Source organism: Lutjanus erythropterus, chromosome 12_unloc_1, assembly GCF_056507025.1.
Source record: "Lutjanus erythropterus isolate fLutEry1 chromosome 12_unloc_1, fLutEry1.hap2, whole genome shotgun sequence".
Lineage (NCBI taxonomy): Eukaryota > Metazoa > Chordata > Actinopteri > Lutjaniformes > Lutjanidae > Lutjanus > Lutjanus erythropterus.
This window is the reverse complement of record NC_139341.1, coordinates 383,723-392,102: the sequence shown is the minus strand read 5'-3', so window position 1 is coordinate 392,102 and position 8,380 is coordinate 383,723. Positions and strand designations below refer to the sequence as shown.

At 38.3% G+C, this 8,380-nt stretch overlaps 1 long non-coding RNA gene across 1 annotated transcript; it reads right to left on the bottom strand.

Moving 5' to 3' along the window:
• Positions 1-904: 904 nt before the first annotated feature.
• Positions 905-3,904, bottom strand: LOC146304437 (uncharacterized). The gene is made up of 4 exons (XR_014769357.1): positions 3,643-3,904; positions 3,004-3,218; positions 2,393-2,552; positions 905-1,167 (listed from the first exon to the last, which is right to left on the bottom strand). It is a non-coding gene; the product is annotated as an uncharacterized LOC146304437 (long non-coding RNA).
• Between the last annotated feature and the right edge of the window lie 4,476 nt (positions 3,905-8,380).

Below are 8,380 nucleotides of genomic sequence, written 5' to 3'. Positions count from 1 at the left end.
CATTCTGCAACATATCTTCATCACCACTTCCCCCCATATTTCCTTTTGAGAGGATTCCCCTTCTTTCTCAGGCAGACCAGATGTGGTCCAGATTTGTACCAAAACTGTTTTCAGTATTGAAATGTATCATACTTTAATGTGTCTAAACAGCAAATTAAGTTTGTCTACCTATTAAAAGGAATAATGTCAATACTTTTCATAAAGGTTTCATTAAAGTGCAATTTATTAATGTTAACAGGGTGCACCATTACATTACACAAACTTTAACAATTAGCAGCATACTGTTGTATAAAACCACGCTAAAATGTAACACTGTAAACAGCATATCTGAAAAACACAAGGCTGCCATAGTAAATATTCTAGTTTAAACTGTAAACATCAAAATTCAAGTGGTGTAGGTTATACCTTTAGTCCAATTCTGCTCTCCTGAGCCTGGTTTGTGAACAAGATTGCAGAATAATAAACAATTATTGAAACACTTATTTCAAAAAATAGTAATATAAATAATATCAATACTAAAAAAAAAAAACATGATAAACAAAAATTAATAAAAAACATTAAAAAAATTACTTACAAATCAAATCACAGAACCATACAACACATTTTAAAGTTGTCACAGACAAACACAATAGAACAGTTTTTTTCCCCAAAGATTAACTTCTATATTCTATATGTCTATATTCCTATGTTGTGAAACAAGCAACCTTACATTTGAGATGACATTAGCCTTTTCAGTAAACAAATACTGTAATCTGAACCTTGAAACAGACATTAACTTGCAAACAGAGCAAAACACTTGAGTACGCTGGATATATGGATTTCACAGGTCATTGTGCAACCTCTGGTTCAGAGCTGCAGACCTAGGGATGATTTATTGATAAAGGAAAAAAAAACAACAACTCAGTAGTGGCTATTTACTGTAACTGAAATACCAGAAAACTCAAACTATGACATCATGCAATATTCTGTGCATTACAAGGCAGTGACAAACAGCCATGTTACAAGTAGGATACTTTAATTAAAATATCAGTTGCATCTAGTGTTACCTTTGCTCCCGGTCCCGACGACCACCTCCACGGTCAGATGCCAAGTTGAACCATCTGATGACATGTTTATTGATGTCCATATCCGACGCTTGCTTTGCAACATGACATTTGCGTACAGCACCTATATGAACAACATTCACAGCAAATTAATGTAAGCAACACAAAGTGAAAGTGGACAACACTGTTTAGTCCTGATGCTTTATGTAAAATTTGAGGTGAAATGTAGACTTCTATGAAAGCAATAAACTACATACAATTGATACAACTGTGTAGTGTGGAGCTATGATCATTTTCAGAAATAAAGCAATTGCAGAATTGCATTGTGGTTGCTATGGCAGCCATTTTACTTTCAACCATAATTGTATTGTGCATTTTGCATCATATCTCCTGAACCAATGATAACACAGAAAGGTGTTTTGATGGTCAAAGATTACAGCGATACTACATATGGCATCATAAACTGTCCAGGTGAACAGCTAAAGGTGAATTCAAAGACACTGTGAAAAGGAAAATGACTTTTCCATGTATTATGTCAAAAAATTTCACCTTTTCATTAAAGCATGAACCTTTGGTACAGTCATACAATTTAGGGCCCTGAACATTTTCAGGTATGGAGCCACTCACTTGCAGCTCTGTGGTCATCAAAACAAGTGTGGTCATTAGTTAATCCTTCCTGTCCTCAACCTCACTTGCTGCCTGTGGAAGCAGAGGATTTGCAGACAAAGGTGTGATTTTGTCAAACCATGTCTTCTGCATGCATGATGAGTAAACACCTTAAGTTTTTGAAACTGTACATAACTTTTAACTATTTCTAATACTTAATCCTTTTGATAATTATCTAGATGATTGTAGAGAGTAGAAGAACATTTAATATGACAATCGCTTTTGAAAACTATACACAACATTCATGAAATAGACATGATATGACAAAATCTTACCTATACCTATTTTTGAACACCCTCTTACCTCACTGAATTCACAATTAATTATTCATCCGAACAGGTTATGATGTTGTGCTTAATATCACTGTAATTCTTGACCATTTAAAAATTGGGGTAGACCTCTCCCTTTCTGTTAATTTTGGTTCAAGTGTAAGATGCAATATATAATTCAGCTATGGCTGAAAGTAAAATGGCTGCCATGGAAACGATGTGACAATTCTGCTTCATATTTAAAAATGTTCAGGGCCCTAAACTATACCAAGTTTCTCGCTATTATGAAAAACTGAATAATTTTTAGCATATGCCTATGTTCCAAAAGAAATGTAAAGCAGTTTCTAGGAAAACATAACTTTTTCCCACAAATTGAACTTTTTCTAGTGGCATGTTTATGCATTCTGTACTCACGTGCAAGTACTGCTCTCAGTGCCATTTGTCTGAATGCCATCTTTCCATTTGCTCCCTTCCAAGAGATTTTCTTGGCCACACTATCACAAAAAATGTGTGACAGGATGTTCCAGGTAACATGCTTCATGTCTTGTCCCCAAATGGAACCCAAGGCAGAAATCTGGGGAGATTAAAAATTAAGACAAATTATAACAGGAAATTACATGTCCTGTCATTTTGGTCATTATATAATGACTTGAACCTTTAGAGAGGCTGCCACCATATCAAACTGATGACAGCTTGACATGGTGAACTATCAACCGGTCAAGGGCAGTTGCAATGCACATTTTTAGCACACTGTGCAGATTTTATATTTTGCACTACACTATCTAGATGTGGACCATGATCAATCAACAACACTATTAAAATCATATATACACTGGTTTTCTGCAGATGAAAATGCTTTGGAGGTTTATCTAGTTACACAAAGTATGTGAAATGAAAGGGTTTCAAAGTGCAGATTCTGCAGAACATGCTAGTCAGCATTCAAACCAAGAGTGAAGAGAAGGACTGTCATTGTTAAACATCTGGTGGCTCTAATGGTTTAAATGTTAGGACAAATCAGTTCATACCAGGTTCTTTTTCTGTGAGGAATTGTGTGGTTCTTTCAGCCACTCTTCAAAGTGTTCCATCTCCTCCAGTGAGCCAAAGGGAAACTGAATGCCTTCAGGTACTTCAGTTGGACATTCATCAACCATCCTCCCAGGAATACAGTTGACCATTGCAATCAGTTGTGTTAGCTGTTGCTTCATGTGTTCAAGCAGTTTAAGGATGTGAATTTCAGCAGCTGAGAGAGAGAGAGAGAGAGAGAGAGAAAGAGAGAGAGAGAGAGACAGACAGACAGACAGATCATCACATAAATGTTATGTCTTTTGAGTTACACATTACTTTGTGTAGAGGACTAAATGATGTGCCAGTGATTAAAAACCAAAGGTTGAGCATGAGAAGTAAGTATTTGTGGAGAAGCATCTGTATTTGGTTTTCTGTCATGTATTTATCAAACAATATTTTAGCCAATAAGCATGGTATGATGACGAGTATATCTCTATCTACAAAGGCTATTTGCCAAGGTTACTTGTTTATTGTCCCACACAAACACAACATTATCTTAAGAGGAATGATAGATCTGCAGATCGACAGAAGTAATGATCATTATGACCAAAACATTACAGCTGATGTGCAGTTAGGAAGTACAGTTGTGGAAAACTTACCAGAGCAAGGTATCTGCTCTATTCCTGATTGCCCCACTCTCAAAGATGGCCTGAAGAGTTCAGGAGTGTCTTGAGACCACAAGGATGACTGTGAGTGGGGTGCAGAGGATGAGGAGGGCTGAGAAGGTGGCACTTGGCATGATGATGGCGATGACCAACGAGGAGATGGCAGTGAGCTTGGTGATTGCTGACGAGCAGATGACACTGGTCGTGTTGATGACTGACGAGGGGATGGCAGTGAGTTTGATGATGACCGATGATGATGAGACTGGGTGAGACGATGACCGATGATGAGGAGGTGAGACTGGGCGTGACGATGACCGATGATGAGGAGGTGAGATTGGGCGTGACGATGACCGATGATGAGGAGATGAGACTGGGCGTGACGATGACCGATGATGAGGAGATGAGACTGGGCGTGGCGATGACCGATGATGAGGAGATGAGACTGGGCGTGATGGTGACCAATATGGAGATGACACAAAGTGTGATGATCGATGAGGAGATTGAATGGGGCTCAAAGATGACCAATGTGGAGGTGGAATTTGGCATGTTGATATGGGGTTTAAAGAGAGGAAAGACATGAAGAACTGGTGTATTGAAGGGATAATCATCACAAACATAATTCAGTACTTTTTTTTTAAACAATAAATCAAAACACAAACAATAGTCACTTTTCATTTACCTTGGAGAAGACACCCGAGGAGATGATAATGACTCATTAAGTGATGATGACTGGTGAGGAGAAGACACAGGTGGTGGTGGAAGCGATGGTGGTGACTCAGGAAGTGATGATCGGTAAGGGGATGGCACTGGTGGCGCAGGGCATGACGAGGACTGCTGAGTTTTACTTGAATTGGATTTTGAAGGCTGTGGTGATCGGGTCTGGTTGTTTTGAGGAACTTCTGGCTGAGCACTTTCATCATCTGTATCACCTAAGCGGTGGCTATTAATACAAAGAAAATATGCATTAATGCCAAAGAAAATGTCTAATTTTAACAATAAACCTAACGGCTATTTGGACTTACATTGGTTTACCTTTCCTTTTAAGCCGTTGTGTTGCCATGTCCTCCTCCTCATGATCAGAGTCAAGCTCTGATGTTTGGCAGGTCAAGGATTTCTTCATCGCCTGCCAAGCTAACGTGTAATCATCTAAAATAAACAATTTAGAGAGTTAACATATGAATGACCATGACCAAATCTCTCTCTCTCAAATCATACGTTCAAGTTTTTCAAAAACAGAAACTGAACCAAATAGAATATGGTATTAATCATTTCACACAAGGTTATGACAATTGATAACTACTGACATAAAAATAATGCTGTAAACTCATCAACTCAAAATTACTTAATGCATTGTAAATAATTACAGCTAAAATAATAAAGCTAGAGTTGGAAATGAAAAATAGATTTATTTATTTTTTTTTTTACCACATCTTTAACACTCTGACATCATGTTTGGCCCAGCGCTGGCTTGGCTGCTCTGCAAATCTTGCGGCTTTGTTGATTTTTTCATCACTTTTATACGATGGCCAATATGTTGCTCCATTGCTGTACCAAGACTGTAGCACCACAGACACAGACTTTTGCTCATCTAAAAACTGGACTACATGAAACATCCTGTAAATGAAGGAAAATAAGACAACAAGAGTGTGTATTCCATTGGTACACAATGTCAAATTTTGGATGGCAGCTAGCATTAATAATTTCAATAAAATGTGCATAAGTGTGTAATTGTTCTGCCATTTCAAACAAATATACATATAGACCGACATGGATTGTTCTTCCAAATCATAAACCACAGACTGTTCACATCCCATCAAATACAAAGATCACACTGAACAACATTAACTACTGTTTCAATCCATGCAGTAAAGGCATAACCACAAAACCTCCCCTATGAGGGAGGACCACACACTTTTTTGTAACTTCTGACACTTTTGCACACTTGATTTGGCCTGATGGATGAGACACAGAATATACTTAGAAAGTCAGACCTGAATGGGTACTGAAAGAAGAGTGACCTTTCTGAAAAGACTCTGTATACAATATATATTCCATCAGTGCACTTAACAGTGTTTTTAATCACACAAACATCATCTCCAATAATAAAGATGTTGTTCCCTGTTGAGATTTTCATTGTCCATTTGTCAGTATGTAACTGAGTGTACTGTGCTTTGCCACACCAGAAGCCCCATCAGTAGCTGCAGCAGATGCCCCGAAAGAAGTTTGTTCTGACAGTCTTCGAATAATCTGAGCAAAAGGGCGATCTGGTTTTCTCAAAGTCTCTTTATCTTTTGGAAGTGATTTTCATAGGGAAATGCTGAAATGTACGGTGGCCGACAAGTGCAAACGCGCTGCATATACAGGCAGGCGCTGCAAATACAGAAATGCTTCTGCATATAAGAAAACAGATGCAAAAGGAAAACGCTGCAAATACAGAAACGCGCTGCATAAACAGAAACGTGCTGCAAATACAGAAACGCGCTGCATATAGGAAAACAGATGCAAAACGAAAACGTTGCAAATACAGAAACACACTGCAAATGAGAAAACAAATGCAAAAAGAAAACACCGCATATACAGAAATGCGCTGCAAATAAGAAAACAAATGCAAAACGAAAACACCGCATATACAGTCACACAACGGAAGTGCTCCAGGCCTCTAGGGGCAGTGCTGAGCTTTCCCCCGAGAGACAGACAACGGACGAATCAACCTGCGGAGGAGAGGAATTGGCCTACATGAGAAGTAGAAAGTTATTGGTGAGAGAAAAATTCGAGGTGGGAGAGGCTACATGAAAAAGTACGTATTCTTTTTTCTTTTTCTTTCTTTCTTTCTTTTTTCCACATGTGGCCCTCATCTTTTACTGTATTATGAAAGTGCAACTGATTTACATGGCGTTAGCATGCTAGAGACTTTGAGTTCTACAAGAGTAGTGTATCTGTAGTGGAAATGTTAGCTTACGTTACTGTAAGTAACGTTTATTTTCGACCTCGTCTCCACATATGATTGGATACTTTATTGACCAGTGACGGGATTTTGAATAAGAGAAGGTGGAGAAGTGATGAAGGGGGACAGAACAGAGTCAAACAAAGACAGGGTAAATATCCATATACGGAAGAGTAGCATAAATTAAACACACACACACAATGTCGTATTCCTCTAATGTAACATTTCTCTTTATTTAGCGATGATTGCTATTTATGTGATTTTTGATTGAGTTTACTAAAGGGATTCACCATATCAGTGTCTGTCTTTCTAGACTGCCATGTTTTGCCCTTTCTGTGGCCAACATCTGGGCACTGTTCGAGTGTTCTGTGGCTCATGTGGCAAAAATGTACAGTTTTTGGCAGAAGTGGAAAACAACAGTAAGTAGACTAAATTGTATGTGTTTGTAGATTGTAGAATAAAAGGTTCAACATACTACAGTTTGGAATACTTATAACTGGCTAGATACTAGACTTGCACCGATTTCAACTTTCTTAGCCGATTCCGATTTCCGATTTTTGGGGGGGGTCTGACCTACCGATTCCGATTTTGGCCGGTTCCGATTTTCAGTCTTTCTAAGAACTGTAATTGACAGCATTCACAAACATTTTTGCAACTTTTTTTTGTAAATATGTTCATAATAAGACACTGACTATTAAATATTCATTTAATACTTTCTCCAAAATCATCCAGATTACAACCAGGCCTAATCATAATTTTATATTAAGATTATGAATTGGGTGAACGTGATCTCGCGAGATCATCTCGCGGGATTTCGTGGGACGCGATTTCACGTGATCTTTTGTGGAAGCGGATGTAAACAAACCGGAGACTAACGCGGTGCAACAGTTTGAAGTAAAACTTTGCTGTGAGAAAAACAAACACAGAAGTTAAACGAGTCTGGATGAGAGAATGTCTGAGGAGACGCATCAACACAGGTTGTTTATTCTTCAGCCAGAACAGGTGAGATTTTAACTGTCAGTCTGTGAACAGCAGTCTGCTGCTAGCTTGCTAGCATTAGCCTGAAGTGCGAGAGAGTTTACGGCTGTTTTGCGACATTGTCAGCTGCTCTGTCTCGTTGTAGACTGTATGTCTTTTCTTTATCCTGTTCTTGGAATCTGTCTCTGACACCATCTTCAAGCAGACTTGTGTCTGAGTGTGTAGCTGTTATCATGTTATTATCATGACATTTATGTTAAAATCCTAAAAACAAGGTTAATAAAATAAATCAACCATAAAAACACTCTATTAAAGTTTTTTTGAATGAATGTGGTTTTGATATGCTTTACATTTAGTCAAAAGGTGAGTGTCAATATTTTCTAAGACAGCTAGGCTGTCAATTTTTGCGTACGCATTGTCTGAGGAAGTTCTAAATTTGTTTGCAGAATATGAACAAATTCATGTAAGAAAATATTGATGAATCCCAGATTTGTGTGCAAAATGTTTCTACGCATGGTTTAAGCACAAATCTGTGTGTACACACTGTCCGTGAATGAGGCCCGATGTGTACAGGTCCTTAAGAGATGGCAGATTGCAGCTGAAGGTCTTCTCTGCTGACTGGATGATGTGCTGCAGCCTGTCCTTGCTGGAAAATGTTGTCTATTTTTTTCTCCCTTTGTTTGTCAGGGTCAGCATCAGACAGCCCCACAGAAGAGGATCTGATTTGGAAGTATTTCCATGATGGCTACAGCTATGACAAAATTTTGGATTTCCTGGCAACAAAACATAATGTTAAAATGAGCCTTCGCA